The sequence below is a fragment of the Pipistrellus kuhlii genome, unplaced genomic scaffold, assembly GCF_014108245.1.
Source record: "Pipistrellus kuhlii isolate mPipKuh1 unplaced genomic scaffold, mPipKuh1.p scaffold_m20_p_2, whole genome shotgun sequence".
Taxonomy (NCBI): Eukaryota; Metazoa; Chordata; class Mammalia; order Chiroptera; family Vespertilionidae; genus Pipistrellus; species Pipistrellus kuhlii.
Window position 1 is genome coordinate 109,641,566 of NW_023425515.1, and position 21,405 is coordinate 109,662,970.

A 21,405-nucleotide genomic window follows, 5' to 3' on the forward strand; every position below is an offset into this window, starting at 1 on the left:
AACGCAGGAGAGCACAGAAAGAGCCCTCAGATGAACAGGAATGAGTCTGGGCAAACTCTAGAGCTTGTTACTAAGCATATGACATGGCATGGTGTAGTCTGGCATGGTGTGGCATGGCATAGGGTGGCATGGTATAGTGCATTTTGGGATGACATGCATTGTATGGTGTGGTACAGACTGGAATTGTGTAATGTGATACAGTGAAGTGTGGTATGATGTGATTTGATTTGGTATAGCATGGCATGGTCTGGTTTGGTGTGGCATGGCATGGTGTGACATAGCCCAGGAGGCATGGCATAGTGTGGTACAATCTGATGTGTCATGGTGCAGTATGGTATATTATAGTCTGGGGTAGCAGGGCATAGTGTGGTTTCACATGGTGTGGCATGATATTGCCTGGTGTGGTAGGGCATGGGTTGGCATGGTTCATGTCATGGCACGGGTGCCAAGTTGAACCAACGGGCAGGAGAACCAGATATAGGATGGACAGTGATTTCATCAGAGAGGGTGTATGGGTACTAGATTACAAGGAACACAGGAGAGCTAACTGAGCAGCTAGAGAGAGATGCAGGAAGAGCACCCAACAAAAAAGTAAGAGCTGGACATGTGGATTTGAGTCTTCCTCTAAAGGGGACAAGTGCTGTCATAATAACAGGAGGCCCATCTGCTGAGCACTTGTGTACAAGGATAGAAAAGAGAGTACAAGTGGTTTGCATGATTATCTCATTAATCCTCACAACAACCCTGGATGATAGCACTCAGGAAAGTGAGGCTCAGAGAGGTTAAGTAGTTTACCCAATGTCATGCAGCTAATAAATAATAGAAGCATATGTAAATCTGAGTTTACATGGGTTCCCTCAGCATTTTTTCCAGAGAGACTTGTATCAACATGAGGCTTCTCAGAGGTTTTCAGAAGATGCTGTATGTGGATCCAGGGAGAATAAGGGAATGATTCTAATAATTGCAACCCACCTTCACCAGTTAGCAACATTAGGTGGTAATAGAAACCCCCAAACAGTGGCTTAAATAAGATAGAAATTAAGGAATACTAAGTGGCCTATGCCAAGAGCAGTTTACACTGTGCTCCTGGAGGAGCCATTGTGGATGCCAGCGGCAGCCCTAGGGGCTTGTTTTACTTTCTGTGAGAAGCAGAGGAGGCCAGGCCAGAGCTGGTGTGGCAGTGCCCCACATCATAGGGAACCCAGGTAAACTCAGATTTACCATACCATACCATGCATGCCATCTCTGATGTCTGGGTTTCCACGCTACCATCTTCATGTTCATGCTTGCAAAATGGCTGCTGGGACTCCAGCTATCACATCCGTGTGCCAGACAGGGAGAAGGAGGAAGGGCAAAGAGCAAAAGGAACAGACTTATCTGAGGTAGATCCCTTCAAACTACTTTTCTCAAATCTGGAAGCCCACCTGGTCCCTCCATTTATACCTCATTGGCCATAAGTATATTAAACCATCCTTCTTCTCTGGGATGGGAGGATCAGATGTGTAGCATTTTTAACTGATCACGTTACTTACTAACGCCAAAGAAACTGGGGTTTTGTTAGGAGTGAGAAGGAGAGAATGGTCATTGGAGAGCAATCTAGCAAGAGTTGCTATCTCACTTCCATGATCTAATTATACCTGGATAATTACACCTGGGTGCTCTCCTGCTAACTGCCCGTTCACTCACAGGGCCAGCCCAAGGTATGGAAACTTCAGCCTCAGAGCAGAAAATTCCATGCGTAAATCTGACACATACTTATATAGAATATGGGCTGGATGTCAGAGAATGTAGACAATGGGTTTTACAGCATGCACTTCTTCACTGAGGGATCAGCTAACAGAAAGTGTGAGGACCACGGTTGTGCGGTACCTTCACAAGGACAGGACCTTGACCTGTCCTTAAGGAGTCTGGGCCTTTGTGTTCATGGATGTATCCAGCTTCATGGATATAGGTGATGAAAGGCATAGGCTCAATAAGGCAGTATTCTTTATCGCTTATCTGCTCTGCACAGCCTAGACTCCAGAGTCCTGCAGAAACTGAAACTTGGGTATAGCCTAGCCAGATATCCATCTTTAACAATATCCAGAAATGTTCTGTTGTGAGTTGAATATGTCCCCTCACCCCAAATTCATGTGTTGAAGTCTTAACCTACATGACCTCATGACTATATTTAGAAACAGGTTCTTCAAGGAGATAATTAAGTTAAAGTGAGGTTATGAGGGTGGGTCTTATAAGAGGAGGAGATTGGGGCACAGACATAGAGAGAGAAGACCATGTGAGGGCACAGGGAGAAGACAGTTGTCTATAAGCTTGGGGGGAGGCTTCAGAAGAAACCAACCTGGATCTCAAACTTCCAGCCTCCAGAATTATGAGAAATTTGTTTCTTGTCACCCAGCCTGTGGTATTCATTATGACAGCCCTAGCGAACTAAACAGGTTCTTTCACAAAAGAAATCACTAAGTATGATTGAACTATACATGAAAGAATGAGAAAAACTTGCCATTGACCGCAGAGTGAACTAGCATCATTCTTCTCATATGAAGCTACAACTCCTGCACTGCTGAGTTCCTTCACTAGTCATTCTCCTCACCAGGCCATCAGACCTGGTTGGAGTTAACGCCTCTTCCCTAGTCTGGCTGGGACACACAATCCTTTCCTTCTGTCTGATGCTTCTTTGAATTGGGATTTCTAATAGCCACCACAGAGAACCTTTCATAGCATTGTCTGCCATTCTTCAAAGAACCATGTGATTTCACTCACATGTGTCATATAACTCAACAAATGAACAAACAAACAAACAAACAAAAACTACAAATAAACAAAGACTCATATAAACAGACAACAGTATGGTGGTTTCCAGAAAGAAAGAGAATTGGGACCCAGACAGCCCACCCCACTCACTGTACAACCTAGGCCTCTTGCTCATCACCAAGGGGAAATTGGTTAAATAAATCGTAAAGGGTAAAGAGGGTCAAATATATGGTGATGGAAGAAGATTTGACTTTGGGTGGTGGACACACAATATAATATACAGATCATGTATCATAGAATTGTATACTTGAAACCTATGTAATTTTATTAACCACTGTTGCCCTAATAAATTTAAATATTTTTAAAAAGGTCAGCAAAAAAGTTTAAACTATGAATAAAAATGTCAGTGATTTACATTTTAAACTATAATAGAATGTTAAACTAAAAAAAGAAAAAGAAAAACTTTGTTTTAAGCACAGTTTCCATCAGCTGTACTTGTATATCTAGGCCCTGGTGAAAGCAAGCCCTACACAAGGGTCAGATTCGCAATGCTCCTCCTCCCCTGTTCCCACAGAAGCTGCTGGTTAGCTGGGAAGTAGCTTATCTCTCTATTCATGCTCTTCACTTTGCCCTGTGATTTGTGGGTATGACATAGACTTCCAGAGGGAAAAAAGAAACTTCCTATTTAGATACTGCTGCCAACAACAAAACAACTTCCTACTATTCCTCAGGTTTCTGTGACTTAGTGATACTTCTTATTTGACAATATCACACTCCACCTCCAAGTCCATTCTCCAACTTTGGTACCTATTTAATTATTTTATTCCTACTTAGAGAAGGTATAAACTTACCTGAGGTAGTGATTGCTAGATTGCTCTCCAATGTCCATTTTCTCCTTCTCACTTTTAATGTATAGGCTGCAGGAGCTTTTTCAACTCTTCAATCAAAGCATTCACCCAAGGAGAGAAGGAGAATTCAGTGAAGAGGGCCAGGGGAGCATGGCAGAGCCCAGGACACCCAGAGCCCCACAGCCTGCTTAGGACATCAATTGCAACTGCAGCCCAGACCACCCACCTCCACCCCATACAGCCAAGGTCTCTTGCTCATCAACAAGAGGGAAAATTACTTAAATAAATAGACTGCCCTGGCTGATGTGGCTCAGTTGGTTGGAATGTCATTCTATATACGAAAAGGTTGCAGGTTCCATCCCCAATTGGGACGAATATGGAAGGTAATCAGTTGATCAGTTGATGTTCTCTCTCACATCAGTGTTTCTCTCTCTCTCTCTCTCTCTCTCTCTCTCTCTCTCTCTCTCTCTCTCTCTTTCTCTCTCTCTCTCTCTCACACACACACACACACACACACACACACTTCCCCTCTTTCTACAATCAATAAGCATGTCCTCTGGTGAGGATTTTTAAAAATTAATTAATTAATTAAAATTAGCAAAAAAAAATACATAAAAGATAACTAAACTATCAATACAACAATGAAAAGCAGGATGAAATAAACAATTACAGATAAAAGCTACAAAGGTTTGAATATTATACACTAAAGAATCACATTAAAAGGGTGAAAGCGGATTATTTAATTCCTTTAGATACAAAGTTTGTTAAAATGGTCCACTGAAAGAGGATAAAAGGGCAAGTACAAGAGGGGGGGGTGGGAGCACTGGGCCTCAGGCCAGAAGAGCTCATGGCAGGACCCTGAAGTGCTGCCTCCAGGGGAGGGGTCGGGACAGGCTGAGGCCCAGGGCTGAGTCTCTTAGGGCAGAAGGTGTCCATCCATAGGCAGCTGCCTGGTAGGCTAAGAACTCTGTGAGTCGCTTAGCTTTCCCAGCTGGTCTCCCTGAGGCCCAGCCAGCGCGCACATCCAGCACTCAGTTGGCAGGGAGGATGATTCCTCCTCAGCCGGAGTGGGGCTGATCGTGCAGAGGAGCTCACCCAGGAGAACATGAAATCTGCTGAGGCATTTCCAAACACACAGTGAACAAATCGGACTTGGGGAAGAAGATGTATAAAAACGTCGCTGGGCAGGGTTCCAGTTCCAGCTCTGTGTCTGACCAGCCACAGGACTCTGGGCAAATCAGTTATTTGCAGTATGTCACAGTGTCCTCATAAGTAAATGAGGAGAATAAACCATGGAAGCTCTATAGTCACCCTACTCCCCTTCCCCTATCCTGTGGGGTTAGGCCAAACCCACTCGTTTTCCTCAAACTGGTTTGGGCAGGTGGGATTGCCCAGCCCCCGCACAGAGCAGGCCCTGCTTCCTTTCCTGGGGCCAGAGCACCGCTGAGCTGGGAGCCAGGGTCCATCCTGCCCTACAGGACAGGTTCCCCTCCGTCCCTAGCTGCCAGCGTGAGGAGAGAGGCCAGAAAGCAGCTGAGGTCAGCCTGAGGTCAGGCGCTGGGAGGGTGCAGCAGAAACACCCAGGCCTGGCTGAGAAGGCAAAACAGAGTGAAACCAGATGGAATCCAGAAAGGAGCCTGAGGGGGTAGGATAGAGACTGAGGCAAAGCTGAGCTCCTACAGGCAGGGACCAGGTGAGGACAGATCTCAGGTGATTCTTTGAAGGCAGGACCAGGCTGACAGGGGCTCCTGCTGAAAGCCCCAATGCTGCCACTTGACAGGGGTTCCATATGCTGACTTAGACATATCTGGGTGTGGTTGTCATGAAGATGAGCTGCCCGGATTCCCTTGTGAAGAAGGACTTGCCGCCCAGCTGTGCAGAGTGTATCAGCAGACAGCCCCCACTTATGGGCTCCTTCGGGATCTCTCATGGGACTGAACCAGGTACGGGGCTAAAGAAGCTGTCTCAGCCCCACATGGGACCGCTCTGAGGCCTGTGTGTGTCTATTTCATAATTTGGCTTCTCCCTCTGCCAGTGCTGCGTCTCACTCCATCTCTGAGCCTGCTTCCAGAGAGCCCAGTCTGCAACTTTGAATGGCTCCACTGTGAGCCATGGTCTCCAGCTTTCAGGCTGATCTCCTGGGGCCTCCTCAAATGAGGGGTCTTAGAAAGGCAGGTGTGGCAGTCAACTTGGGGCTGGTGAGAGTATGCACACATATCTTCCCAAGTCTATATTCAGTGAAATCGGCCATGGTGGGAGTATTTACATCAGGGAAGCTGACAAATACTGCAAATCGTGGCTCTTTTTCTTTTTTTCTGGAGAGCTAGTTATTAAACATTTACCAACATACCACTCCTTTTGAGTAACAATAGGACTAGACTGTTCATAGAGTCCCACCTTGTTCAATAACATATCATGCAGAGAGCGGAAGTTAGGGGAGAGGAAGGAACATTAGAGGAAAGTCAGAATAAAGTTGTAGATAAATTATTCCAAGAGCAGATATTACTCTGAGGGAGATTCTTGGATGCCCTGTTCTGGGGGGCAGAGAACTGGGCTGGCAGCAGGCACAGAACATAGAAGCCCCAATCCTGGCATTCCTCACCACCTAGAAGGGTCAGCTCAGGGTCCTGGCATCATGAGAGCAGCTGGGCAAGACTGTCCCTTTAATCTGGGGGTTGGGGACTTCAGCACACACTCCAAATGTCGCTGGTGGGATATTTAATTAGTAGCATTCAGGGCAGCACATCAAACTAAACTCTGCCTGTCCTGCTGTAAGGTGAGCACATCATCTCCTTCCGCGTTTTCCAACGCCCAACAGTTGTGAGCCATCATCTGGCACCTCCACTGCCTCCTCTGTGCCTTAGAAAGTGTGGTCTCTAACTTGGCATCTTGGTTCTGAAATGTTGCTGACTAAAATCCAAAAGGAGAGCTGTGGAAAGTTCTGAATACAACCTTTATAGAGGAGGTCAGAAGACTTTTTAGTGAGAAGTATACGTTTATTGAACAAATATTTCGTCAATGTCTACCATAAGGCATTTTGTCAAATGTCATTTTCTGTGAAAGGTGATGAGAGCTATCCTGTGAAGGGGCCTAATTGGTTGGGTCCAGGGACAGAGAAAACAAGTAACTCTGGTTACTAACAATGGGGCAAAATATATTTACTGTCCTTTAACAAACCATGGAGAAAAACTTCCCCTTAGACCAGTTCATTTGCCTCTAAAAGAATGGTTCACAGGGAAGTAATTCACCCATTTTCTAATGGTTTTCAAATATGGCTCAAAGTGGAAACATTATAGATACTTGTGTTGTTGGTTTTTAATATATTTTTATTGCTTGTAGTATTACAGATATCTCTTCCCCCCCCCCCCTCACCTTTATCTCTCTATAGATACTTGTTAAATGAGTAAAGGAGCTAATCTTGGCTCTCAGATAACCAGAGATGCTTAATTCTGTCTTAGAATGCATAAAATAAATACAAACTTAAAAGATAGCTGGAAAACATCCGTATGTCTGAGGATGCATGTTGACTGAGAGAATGCGTATGTTAAGACAGAAAGCTTGCCAGAGAATCAAAGCAAATCTAAAAAGAAGGTGTCCTGCCAGCTCATCTGGGTTGCTTAAAGGTGATAGTAGTAGGAGTGGACTTATTCTGTTTCAAATTATTTTACCTTGATAACATGAAAGATAAGGGATCTAAACCTTCTTAAAAATAAGAAGATGCAAGTTTTAAAATTAAGGCTGCTCACAATGACATTCATTCAAATCCACCTTTTACCCTCAATACTACAGCAATTCTTCTTGGCATTGACTCCACAAGATGTTGAAAGGTGATGTGAGGAATCTGACACCATGCCTGATGAATAACACTGTTCAGTTCTGTGAGAGTTGATGGTTGTGGAACGAGCTGCCTGATAGCTCTTTTATCTTCTTCCCACAAATGCTCAATTAGATTGAGATTTGGTGATTATGGGGTCCATCTAAGCAAGGTAAAGTCTCCTTCATGTTCTTGAAACCACTCCTGCACAATATGAGCACTGTGGTATGGCTCATTGTCTTGTTGGAAGAAGCCATCTCCATTGAGATATACCATCAACATGATATGATGAACTTGATCAGCAACGATACTTAGGTATGTTGTTACTATTCAGACGTTGTTCCACACGAATTAAAGAGCCCAAATCATGCCAGGAAAAATGCCCCAAACCATAACACTGCCCCCACCAGCTTGAAGGATTGTACTCATGTATTTGTGGTGCATGCTTTCACGCTGTTTCCACCAAATTCTCACTCTGCCATCTGCATGATGCGACTGGAAATGTGATTCATTGTACCACATGACTTTTACAATGCTCAACTGTCCAGTCCTTGTGTTCCTGTGCAAATTGGAGACATTTTTTCTTGGTAACTGCAGACAGCAAAGGTGTTCGAACAGGCCTTCGGCTTCCATATCCTATGCGATGCAGTATATGGCTAATTTGCCTACAAACGTCAGGTGGTCATAATAATCTGGCCATTCAGTGTATATCAAGACAAAGTTTCTACATTCCCACTGAAAAGGGAGGCATGTCAATTTGTAAACAAATATTAGAGCCAGTGATGTGGAGAAATAGTACTGTGATCCTCATGACAAAACCCCCAGCTCCTTACTGGGTCAGGCCAAGTTCTCCAGCCAGGACCTCTTGCTTTCCTCCCATCTCCTCCAGCCTCGTGGCATGCTGTTGGTATAGATGGCCCAAACTACAAATGTCTTATATTTGAAACCTTGTCCTGAGGAAGAAAAATTGTTCCAGTAAGTAAAGTATTTTGTCTACATGGAGAAAACCACCACCTTGAGAGTAGGTAACCCAAAGTCAAAACTCAACCCTAATGGATTCCAAGATCCACTGGCAGGTGCCAAAGGTTAGCCTGGGGGCTGAGTGAAGAGGAGACATCACAAACACATGCTCCCTTCTGTAAGTACATATGAGTGTCCTCCATGCCACCACTTTGACTCCAAGCTTCCAAGGATGGGTTTTATTCTAGAAATTAAGAAAAAGAAAAAAAATGACAAAAGAAAAATAATTAGGTAAAATAATAAATACAAGGTAGAGAAGATTTTTTAAAGGTAAAAGAAAAACTTTTGAAAGAACTAATTTAAAAATCTATATATTATTTTTTTAATTTTATTATTATTATTTTGTTGTTGTTTTTGTTGATTCTCATCTGAGGATATTTTCCCATTGATTTTTAGAGAGAGTGGAAGGGAGGGGGAGAGACAGAGAGAGAGAAACATTGATGTGAGAAAGACACACTGATTGATCACCTCCTGAATATGCCCTAACCAGGGCTGGTCTGGGGATAGAGCCTGCAACCATGGTAAGTGCCCTGAATAAAATGGAACCTGGGACCATTCAATCCAAGGGCCAATGCTCTATCCTTTGAACAAACTGGCTAGGGCAGAACTCACATTTTTTAAGTAAAATTTTCTAGAAAAATATATCATTTGGAATAATGAGGCAAAATAGATATTTCAGAGGGAAGATTAAAAGTCAATTAAGGGGAAAAACCAAGATGGCAGAATGGTAAACACCTAACTGCAGCCTCACACAACAATTTCAAAAAATACAACTAAAATACAAAATGGACATTATCCAGAACTATAGGAAAGTTGATTGACTGGAAATTCTACAACAAGAAAGAGAAAACCAGAAAGAAAATCAGAGGAGCTGTAGAAGGTACGGAGACACAGTGTGAGCGTGGGGAGAGGTTGGAGCTGGAGAGGAGGGGGTGGCTGAGTGCCTGACTGGTGTTCCCTAGCATGAAGGAGATAAAAGCTCTGAACTGTGTTGAACCCCAGTTCTGACTGCACTGAACCCCAGTTCTGGGTGAGACCCTGGGGACCCAGGCTCATACAGAGGGAATCTAGGCTGTAAGGCGGAAACTCAGGGGAGCGGCAAAAGGCAGAGTCCCGGAGGCATGCATGTAAATGCGCACAGAGGACGAACTGTTGACTGTGCTGCTGGATTGCCCTAGCAGGAAGGAGACAAAAGCTCCAGACTGCACTGAATCCCACTTCCCACTGCACTGAAACCCAGTTCCAGGCTCTTTGGGGGAGAGACTAGACTGTCCGGTAGTGGGCGAAACTCAAGGATACCTTTCTCTCAGAGGTGCTTGCAGCGAGTACTGAAGGACACTGAGGAACACTGAGACACAGGAACCTCATAGGGCGGGGCTGACGGGAAGCCAAGGTGTAGGGTCCACCCTGAAACTCCACCCCATCCAAGCTGAGCACAAAGACTTGCAATTTTCCAAGTCTAGTCAAATAAGGCTGTCTTCCAGCATAGACACAGCTGATCCTCACAGCCAATTGGCCTGTAGGTCAGTTCTTCCCAGTGATACCAACAACAATCAAGATTTAACTACAATAAGTCTGTACACACACTCCACAAAGGGGTGCACCAAGAGTGTCCACCTCAGGTAACTAGGAGGCTAACCCACTGAACCATATAGGACACCTTAACACACAAAGCCACCCTACCAACTCAGGGAAGCTGCAAAAATGCCAAGACAAGGAAACATCACAAACGAAAGAAATGGAGGACAACAAGCAACTGGATATAGAGTTCAAAACCACGTTTATAAGGTTTTTCAAGAATTTTCTAGAAAAGGACAATAAAATAAATAAGACCTTTGAGGATATGAAAAGGGATCAACTAGAAATAAAGAATACATTGTCTGAAATAAAAAAATTTTATACAGTCCTCAAAACAGAATGGAAGATCTCAAGAATCAAGTCAAAGATTTGGAACATAAAGAGCCAGAGGACACTTCTCCACAGAAGCAAGAAGACAAGAGAATCCAGAAAGTTGAATATAATGTAAGAAACCTCTGGGACAACTTCAAGCGAACCAACATCAGAATTATGGGGGTCCCAGAAGGGAGAGAGCAAGATACTGAAAACATATTGGAAGAAATAGTGACAAAAAACTTCCCCCACCTGGTGAATTAGACTTATAAGTCCAGAAGCACACAGAACCCCAAACAAAAGGAATCCAAAGAGGACCACACCAAGACACATCATAATTAAAATTCCAAGAGCAGATTGATCCAAGATGGCTGCACCCAGGTGAACACCTAGCCGCAGCCACACACAACAATTTCAATAAAAAACAACTAAAATATAAAACGGACATTGCCCAGAACTACAGAAAGGTTGACTGACTGGAAATTCTACAGCGAGAAGCAAGGAGAAAACCAGAAGGAGGCGCGGAGGAGCTGGAAAAGCCCAAGGTATGGAGACGCAGCCCGCGGAGAGGACGGAGCCAGAGAGGAGGGGGAGGCGGAGTGCCTGGCGGGCGTTCCCTAGCGGAAAGGAGATAAAACTCTGACTGCGCCAGACCCCGGGGACTCAGGCTCAGCCATAGGGAGCCGGGCTGTAAGGTGGAACCCCGGGGAAGTGGCGAAAGGAGGTCCCGGCGGCGGCGGCACGCACACTGCGCGCAGAGAAGGGACAGTCGGCTGTGCCGCGGGATTGCCCTGACGGGAAGGAGACTGGGGCTCCAGACTGCTCTGAACACCACCTCCAACTCCACTTCCAACTGAACTGAACCCCAATACTGGGCTCATTGTGGGAGAGCATAGACTGTTTGGCAGCAGGAGAAAAACGAGGGCACCTTTCTCTCAGAGGCGCCGGCAGCGAGCACTGAAGGACCCACATAGGGCGGGGCTAACGGAAGCAAAGCTGCAGGCTCCACCCAGAAACCCCGTCCCATCTGTAACTGCGAAATGCGACAACGAAATAGATTACAAACGAAAGAAATGGAGGACAAAAAGCATCTGGATATAGAGTTCAAATCTACGCTTATAAGGTTTTTCAAGAATTTCCTAGAAAAGATGGATAAGGCCTATGAGGATATGAAAAGAGATCAACTAGAGTTAATAAGGAGTCATCAAGAAATGATAAGGGATCAACAAGAAATAAAGAATACATTGTCTGAAATAAAAAATATTTTACAGAGTCCTAAAAACAGAAGGGAAGATCGCAAGAATCAAGTCAAAAATTTGGAACATAAAGAGCCAGAAGACACTCCTCCACAGAAGCTAGAAGGCAAGAGAATCCAGAAAATTGAAGATAATGTAAGAAACCTCTGGGACAACTTCAAGCGAACCAACATCAGAATTATGGGGGTCCCGGAAGATGAGAGAGAGCAAGATATCAAAAGCATACTGAAAGAAATAGTTACAGAAAACTTCCCCCACCTGGTGAAAGAATTAGACTTACAAGTCCAGGAAGCACACAGAACTCCAAACAAGACCACACCAAGACACATCGTACTTAAAATTCCAAGAGCAAAGAAGGTAGTTACCTATAAAGGAGCACCTATACGATTGTCAGCTGACTTCTCAACAGAAACCATGCAGGCCAGAAGGGAATGGCAAGAAATATTCAAGGTGATGAATAGTAAGAACCTACAGCCAAGAACAAAGAGAGAATATTAAAAGAAGCAAGAGCAAAGAAGGTAGTTACCTATAAAGGAGCACCTATACGATTGTCAGCTGACTTCTCAACAGAAACCATGCAGGCCAGAAGGGAATGGCAAGAAATATTCAAGGTGATGAATAGTAAGAACCTACAGCCAAAGATAATCTATCCAGCAAAGCTATCACTCAGAATTGAAGGTCAGATAAAGAGCTTCACTAATAAAAAAAAAAAAAGGTAAAGGAGTTCATCAACACCAAACCAGAATTATATGAATTGCTGAAGGGGGTTCTTTCAGAAGAGAAAGTAAACAAAGATAAAAATTATGAACAACAAATACGTGACTATCAACAAGTGAATCTAAAAACCAAGGAAATTAAAAAAAAAATCTGATGAACAATAGTAACTGTTGAATATAATAGAATCAGAGGTATGGAAGGGGAGTGAACTGAAGATTCTTGGGGAAAAGGGGAGAGGGGGGCGTGGGAAGAGACTGAACTTAAACTGTGCACCTATGGATGAGGACAATGGGGAGTGGGGAAAGGGCAGAGGGTGGGGTGGGAACCTGGTGGAGGAGAGCAATGGTGGGGGGAGGGGGTGGGAAGGAACATTTGTAATAATATGAACAATAAAAACTTATTTAAAAAAATAAAAATAAAATTCCAAGAGCAAAAGACAAAAAGACAATATTAAAAGCAGCAAGAGAAAAGCAGGTAGTTACCAATAAAGGAGCACCCATATGATTGTCAGCTGATTTCTCAACAGAAACCATGCAGGCTAGATGGGAATGGCAAGAAATATTCAAGGTGATCAATAGCAAGAACTTATAGCCAAAAATACCCTACCCAGCAAAGCTATCACTCAGAATCAAAGGCCAGATAAAGAGCTTCACTAATAAAATAAAATAAAAAATAAAAACCCTAAAGGAGTTCATCACTACCAAACCAGAATTATATGAATTGCTGAAGGGGGTTCTTTAGAAAGAGAAAGAAAATAAAGATAAAAATTATGAACAACAAATACGTAAAAAGTGAATCTAAAAACCAAGGGAATTAAAAAATCTGATGAACAATATTAACTGTTGAATATAATAGAATCAGAGGTATGGAAGGGGAGTGAACTGATGATTCTCGGGGAAAAGAGGAGTGGGGGGTGTGGGAAGAGACTGAACATAAACTGTGCACCTATGGATGAGGACAATGGGGGGTGGGGAAAGGGCAGAGGGTGGGGTGGGAACCTGGTGGAGGGGAGCAATGGATGGGGAAAAAATGAGAAACATTTGTAATAATATGAACAATTAAGATTTATTTTTTTTAAAAAGTCAATGAAATTTAGTGTTAATGTTAAAAACATTACAAAAAGTTACAAGATTAAGCATTGAAAGCAAAACAAAAACCATTGAGATAGTAAATTTAAAAGATAATGAACAAGAATAAAAATACAAAAGCTATAAAAGTAAAGAAGATTTTTGGAAAATATTTTCAAAGCAAAAGTTTTGAATATCAGAGAGAGGATAGAAGGGGGAAAATATATAAAAGAACCTCTTTATATAAAAGAAACTCTTTACGTATAAACCATGGTAATAAAACAAGTTGGTACCTTAGCAAGGTAATAAGCTAGTTGGAGTAAGTAGAAAGCCAAATGTTTCCTTAGTAATTTCTATTGTGATTTCCACTTTAACCTAAAAACTATTTGAGTTGTTTTTATAGTTTACAAATATACATTTATCTCTTTTGTAATGTGTAGTTCTAATTTAATTTCATCGCGGTCAGAGAATATGATTGTGTTATAATAGAGTCAATTTTTTTTAATTATTGAGTTTATTGGGATGACATTGGTTAATAAATTATATAGATTTCAAGTGTACAATTCTATAACACATCATCTGTACATTGCATTGTATACTCATCACCCTAAGTCTAGTCTCCTTCCATCACCTTTTATCCCCTTTACTCTCTTCTACTTACCACCACCACCACCCTTTTCCCCTGGCAATCACTATATTGTTGAACATCTGTGTCTCTGAATTGTTTTCATTTCTTTAAATATGTTTTTGTTTATTTTTTAGGAGAGAGGAAGGGAGAGAGGTAGAAACATTGATGAGAGAGAACATTGATTGGATGCTTCCTACACACCCTCTACTGGGAATCGAACCTGCAACTTGTGCATGTACCGTGACCAGGAACAAAATGGTGATATCTTGGTTCATGAGTCAAAGCTCACCACTGAGCCACATCAGCTGGGCTATGAGTTATTTTATCACTTGCCTAATCCCTTCATCTTTTTCACCCACTCTCCCAAACCCACTCACCTCTAACAGCTGTCAATTTGTTTTCTTTCTCTGAGTCTGCTTTTATTTTGTTTGTTTGTTTTGTTCATTAGATTCCACATATAAGTGAAATCATATGGTACTGGTCTTTCTCTGACTAGTTAATTTCACTTACCATAATACTCTCCAGAGCTACCCATGCTGTCACAAAAGATAAGATTTCCTTCTTTTTCAAATTATTTTTATTGATTTCAGAGAAGGAGAGAGATAGAAACATCGATGAGAGAGAATTATTGATTGGCTGTTTCCTGCGTGCCCCACACTGAGGTTCAAGCCCACAATCCAAGCATGTATCCTGACAGGAAATTGAACCTGTGACCTCCTGGTTCATAGGTCACTGCTCAACCACTGAGCCATGTTGGCGGGGTGAAATTTTCTTATTTTTCATGGCTGAGTAGTATTCCACTGTGTAAATTTATCTCCATTTTTTATCTACTCCTCTACTGATGGGCACTGGGCTGCTTCCAAATCTTGGCTATTGTGAATAATGCTTTAATGAACAGAGAAAAGCATATATTCTTTCAAATCACTGTTTCAGAATTCTTCTGATATATTCCCAGAACTGAAATCCCTAGGTCATAAGTTAATTTCCTCTTTAATTTTTAAGGGGTCTCTCTCTCTCTCTCTCTCTCTCTCTCTCTCTCTCTCTCTCTCTCTCTCTCTCAAATAAATAAACACATCCTTGGGTGAGGATTAAAGATAATAAATAAATAAATAAATAAATAAATAAATAACTACAAAGATAGATGATAGATAGATAGATAGATAGATAGATATGCAACTAATTTCTGGAGATTTTTTGTATTCTGCTACTTTACTGAATTCATTTATTACAACTAGTAGTTTTTTAGTGAAATCTTTAATGTTTTCTATGTATAACATCATATTATCTGTGAATAATGACAGTTTTATTTCTTCCTTTCCAATTTGCGTGCCTTCTATTTCTTCTTCTTGTCTGATTGCTATCACTAGGATTTCCAGGTGAATAAGACTGGTGGAAGTAGACATTCACATATTGTTCCTGATCTAAAGGAAAATGCTTTTTAGCTTTTGCCCATGGAGTATGATGTTGGCTGTGGGTTGGTCATATATGGCCTTTATTTTGTTGTGGTATGTTTCCTCTAGTTTCACTTTGCTGACAGTTTTTATAAAAAATGGATGATGGATTTTGTCAAATACTTTTTGCATCTATTGATATGACCATGTGATTTTTATCCTTTATTTTTATTATCATGTTTATTGATTTGCAGATATTGTAACAACCTTGCATTCCCAGAATAAATCCCACTTATCATGCTATATGATCTTTTTAATATATTGCTGGATCTGGTTTGCTATTATTTTGTTGAGAATTTTAACATTTATGTTCATCAGGGAGATTGGCCTGTGATTTTCTTTCTTTGTAGTGTCCGTATCTGGTTTTGGAATTAGGATAATGCTGGCTCCATAAAATGAGCTTGGGAGTCTCACTTCCTATTAAATTTTTTGGAGTAATTTGGAAAGGATAGGTATTAGTTTTTCTTTGAATTCTTGGTAAAATTCACCAGTGAAGCCATCCAGTCTGGGACTTTTGTATGTTTGTAGTTTATTATTGTTATTATTATTATTATTGCTTCAATTTTATTAGTTCTAATCTGTCTATTCAGGTTTTCTGATTCTTCCTGATTCAGTTTTGGAAAATTGTATGTTTCTATGAATTTGTCCATTTCATCCAGATTGTCCAAATTGTTGGCATGTGGTTGTTCATATTTTTCACCAATCTCTTGTATTTCTGTGGAGTCAATTCTACTTTTCTTTCATTTCTGTTTTTATTTATTTGAGTCCTCTCTTGCTTTCCCTTTATAAATCTGGTTAAAGGTTTGTCAATCTTGTTTTCTTTTCAAAGAACCAGTTCTTGTTTTTATTGTCATTTGTATTTTTTTTAGACTCCATTTTATTTATTTCTGCTCTGACTTTATTGTTTCTTTTCTTCAACTCACTTTGGACTTTGTTTGTTGTTCTTTTTCTAGCTCCTTTAAGTGAAAATTTAGATTGTTTGTTTGAGATATTTTTTGTTTCTTGAGGAAGGCTTGTAATGCTATGAGTTTCCCTCGTAGGACTGCACTGTGTTCCATAGAATTTGTGTCATTATGTTATCATTTTCATTTGTTTCAAGGTATATTTTGATTATTCTCTGACTTCATTGTTAACCCAATCATTGTTTAGTAACATGTTATTTAGCTTCCATGTCTTTGTGTTTTTCAGTATTTTTTTGTGATTGATTTCTAGTTTCATACTGTTATCATCAGAGAAGATGCTTGATATGAATTCATCTTAAATTTATTGAGACTTGTTTTGTGTCCTTGTTGCAGAAGATCAAATAAAAACCAAGTGATGCTTTAAAGAAAAGGAGGGACACTGTTTAATATGCTGGCAGACTCAGGAAATAACTTTCCAAATCAGAGTGAAGTAACATGCAGGGGGCTTCTCTTTATATGTCCCTGTGGTCTTTGTCCCACAAATATGGGTTATGCTTCCTGTGCCTTTTTGCAAGCCTTTGCAAGAAATCCCCCAGGTGTTGGGGGTCTCCAGGCCATATCTGATGGTTTGGCCTGGCACCAGTGTTAACAAGCCTCCCTCCAGGCAGTGCATTGTTCACAGTTTTATGGCCTCTGTAACAGGTTCTGCAAGACCAGTTTCTGGGAAGGAGGTAGGGACTTAATTATAGGTTATCAAGAATGTACACTGAGCTTGCTGGCACAGATTCAAATTGCTAGCCCCCTCCTATCCCCACCCCCAAATATCAGGGATACATTGGAATTAACCTTTTTTAGCCTTCTTATTCTTACCTGCAGTCTACTTTACAAAGTGTTCCATATGCACTTGAAAAGAATGTATATTCTGCTGCTGAAATGATCTGAAGATATCAACTAAGCCCATGTCATCTAGTGTGTCATTTAAGAGTGCTGTTTTACCTGCATGGCTCAGCAGTTGAGTATCAACATATGAACCAGGAGGTCACAGTTTCAATTCCCAGTCAGGGCACCTGACTGAGTTTCAGACTTGACCCCCAGTGTAAGATTTATTGTGGCGCATACAGGAGGCAGCCAATCAATTATTCTCTCTCATCATTGATGTTTCTATCACTCTCTCCCTCTTCCTTCCTCTCTGTTTTTAAAGACTACTGTTTCCTTTTTGATTTTCTGTGTGAAAGATCTATTCACTGATGTAAATTAGAGTGAATATTTAAATGTTTAAAGTGTATTTTAAAATAATGTATAATCTCTGTTAGGTGTAGGAATCCTAATTAAATTAATTTTATCTAATTAAAACAAATTTTAGTTGTGATATTGAAATCCTTTATATCTTACTAGGGGCCTAGTGCACCAATTCATATATCTTGAAAGGAATTGTGGGCTGTGAAGCTGCAGTGGTCATAGAGGCAGGTCTCAGCCCATCCTCTGCATCCCTACCTGGCCCCTCCCACTGTGGCCCCCAGTCTCTTGTTGATGGCAGCCCTGCTCCCACAGCTGTCAATCCCACGTGCTGACAGCACTAGCCCCACTCACATCCGCTGACTTTGCTGAGCAATCGGATTGGCGCCAGGTGCTGGCAGTGGGTGCGAGTGGCGGCTCCAGCACCAGCGGCATGTATGAGAGGCAGCTACCGGCCCCAATCACCCCTTAGGAGCAGGGGGAAGTGATGAAGCCCTCAGGGGAGATGAGGGCTGGCAGCCACCACTCGCACCCGCTGACAGCACCAAGCGATGGGAGCAGTGCCTGGTGCTGGCAGCGGGTGTGAGCACCAGGCTGCACCACAGTATGCAGAAACAAAGAATTTTCAGTAGCCACCAGAGGCTTCCCCCGATGACAGCAACCAACACCCCCCCTTGGTCTGACACCACCACTGACCTGCTCCACCATCCCTCCACAGCCAATGCCCACCATGTTCTGCACGTGCCCTCTGGTGGTCAGTGCACATCATAATGACCGGTTGTTCGGTTGTTCTGCCATTCGGTCTATTTGCATATTAGGGTAATATATATATTTTTTTTTCCAGTTTTATCTTTCAATTTCATTATAAATTTTACTTGTAATGTTATTAGTTTTTGCTTTATATTTTAAGTGTATATTTTAATAATATACAAATTTATTATTGTTGCTTCTTACAAGATTGTTCTTTTCTTTTTATGAATGTTCCCTTTTATCCCAATTATAATGAATCTTAGTCCTAAAATTGGTCTGTAAATTGAATTTTTTCAATTAAACTTTTCAATTTAATTTTTATATTCTCTCATTTTTTTAAGTGTGTCTCTTGTAAATAGCACAAAGCTAAATTTAATTTTAAAAAATAAAATCTGGCTCTCTTCCGCCATGCTGCCAGCGTGAGTGGGACAGAGCCCATGCTAGCATGGAAAATGCTCTTTTGTTTATTGCATCGGACTTGGCTCCCTGGTGGTCCTTGAGGATCACGAAGTCTGGACATAACATATGGGGGAATTCGTCCTGGAACCCCAGCCAGGACCATGAGGGACTCCGATCCAGATAGCCTGACTGGCCGTGGTAGGTGTTTGCTTGTCTGTGTCCTTGTGTGAGCGCTCTGGAGGAACGTAAAACCCCTCATGGAATTGGTGCCCGAATATGTCTGGCAGACGTGCATAAGACCACAGGCAGGAGGATTCAGAAGACGTTCTGACCTCCTGGGAGGGCCCTAGAGGTACCCTCACATGGAGAGAGGGATAGTAGCCTCTCCCAGGATGAGGTGAGTGGTGTGAGCCGTTGCCTCACCTGCGGAAAGTGACGGAACCTTTCCCAGGTCTGAGTTTGGTATCTGCAGGCGACATGGCGCCCCAGGATGGAGCCGGCGAAGTGTGGCCGGAGTGGCAGTGCGGGGCCCCCTGGCAGCATTGGGTCAGAGGGGGGCTCCCGCAAGGCTCAGTCTGGGCGTTGAAGCGTGGCTGGGCAGTGGCGGCCTCACTCGGGGAGCAGGCACCTGGGTTAATTTTGCTGGCTGCCTGGAGAAGGGGAGGCAGAGCCGGGAAGCCACTGGGGCAATCCGTGCTTCCTCCTCGAGGGCCGCCTGAGCAGTGTGGCTGGGGCAGCAGCCGAAGCAGCCTTTCTCGGGGAGCCTGGGCCCGGGGGGCCTGGGCCGGCGTGGCAGCATAGGCCTCAAGGGTGAATTTCTGTGCTCATGTAAAGGGAAAAGGCCAGTTCAAAATGAGTGCACATAATTTTGGGCTGTGCTTAAAACTCTTTTCTGTATACAGAATGAGCTTTAAAAATGGTGGAGATTAACTGGGAGATAAATTAAAACTGGTTTCCCAAGTCATTGTAAGCAGCTTTTGAAATTTCCCGCCCTAGATGGTAATGGTACAAATGAATGGCTGGGAGTCTTCAGCTAAAGAATGTGTTCATTTGCATTTGAATGCTACTCCAGTGATCTGCAAGGAGTGGCAGGTGATTCCATGGTGAAGCTGCCCAGATGGCCATGCTTATGAATTGTGATTGACTTATGAACAAAATTCATTTTTTTTTCCTGACATTGTCTTAAATCTTAGTAAACTGCCTCTTATGCAAAGAGGTCTAGGGGAGGCCGGAGAGGGCAAGACTATTTGTTCTCCTGCAAAGAGATTATTCAGTGCTTTGTTTATATTTGACTTGCCAGTTCAAAGTATAAATTGAATTAGGAAAAGTTAATTGCAGTAACTAAATGCCTAGAATATGGCAGGCTGAACTGTATTACATGTGTTAAAAATAAGTAATAATCAAAGATCTCAAGGATTGATTTATTCTCATTTGTCAGATGAGAAAGTATGTGATGCTTACACTTAAAAATTATTTTAAGTCAGTGTTGCAGTATTTTTTTAAGTCAGTTTTTCTGAAGTAATGTTTAATGTAACATATGAAACTTTTATATTTGATCTGTTTTGTTTTGCTTTATTTTTGTCATTTGTAATTGCATTGTAAGCTTGAATTTGGGCTTGTTCCTGCATCTTGTATTTTGTAAACTTTGGGAATAATTTTTGGTTTCAGTCATGTGTGTCTACTTTATAGATTTAAGTAGACTTCAAAAAAAATAAATAAAATTTAAAAAAAATAAAATAAAATCTGGCCGAAATCAGTTTGGCTCAGTGGTAGAGCGTCAGTCTGCGGACTAAAAGGTCCTGAGTTTGATTCCGGTCAAGGGCATGTACCTTGGTTGTGGGCACATCCCCGGTAGGGGGTGTGCAAGAGGCAGCGGGTTGATATTTCTCTCTCATTGACATTTCTAGTTCTCTATCTCTCTCCCTTCCTCTCTGTAAAATATCAATAAAATATATTTAATAAATAAATAAATAAAATAAAATCTGTAAGTCTATGTCTTTCAACAGCTTCAACCATTTACATTTATTGTGATTCCTGATTTTTATTTCTACTGTCATATTCCTGTGATTTGGGCTTACCATGTTTTATTCTTTTGTTTCTTCTTTTCTCCTTTCCTAATTTCTCTTAAATTTTAATAATGCTTTCTTTAACCCTCCTTCTCTCTTTGGCTGCTTTGAAAGGATACATTGTTCTTTTTTTTTAGTTTTACTCTTCAATTTTTAATAATCATAATTAATCATAAATAAGAAAGTTAAATTTATTCAAAGTCTCCTCTTTCCTCATCTACCACTTACCAGTCACTGCCTGGCAGTTTGGTGGTCACCTCTATGAACCCCTTTCTCAGCTCTTCCAATCTTGAACCAAATGTAATATTGGTGACTCAGGATTTCCATATTACAGTGAATTGGGTATCTCAGTTTTTGTTATCATCCAGGCAGCAGGCAGCTTGGCCCAGGTCCTGGTTACAAACATGGTCTGCTTCCTCCCACCTCCCTGGTATTTGTATAAGCCAGGGACCCGCACATAAAATAAACAGTCCACACTTAAATTCTTTCAGCTTCTATCACTGCAGGGGGAGCCCATTCCGGCACCAAATTTTATGCAATGAACCAGGCCCAGATCCCCTCCCCCAACAAGTAAGTGTTTTAGTGCCCAGGACTTTGCTAAATATAAACT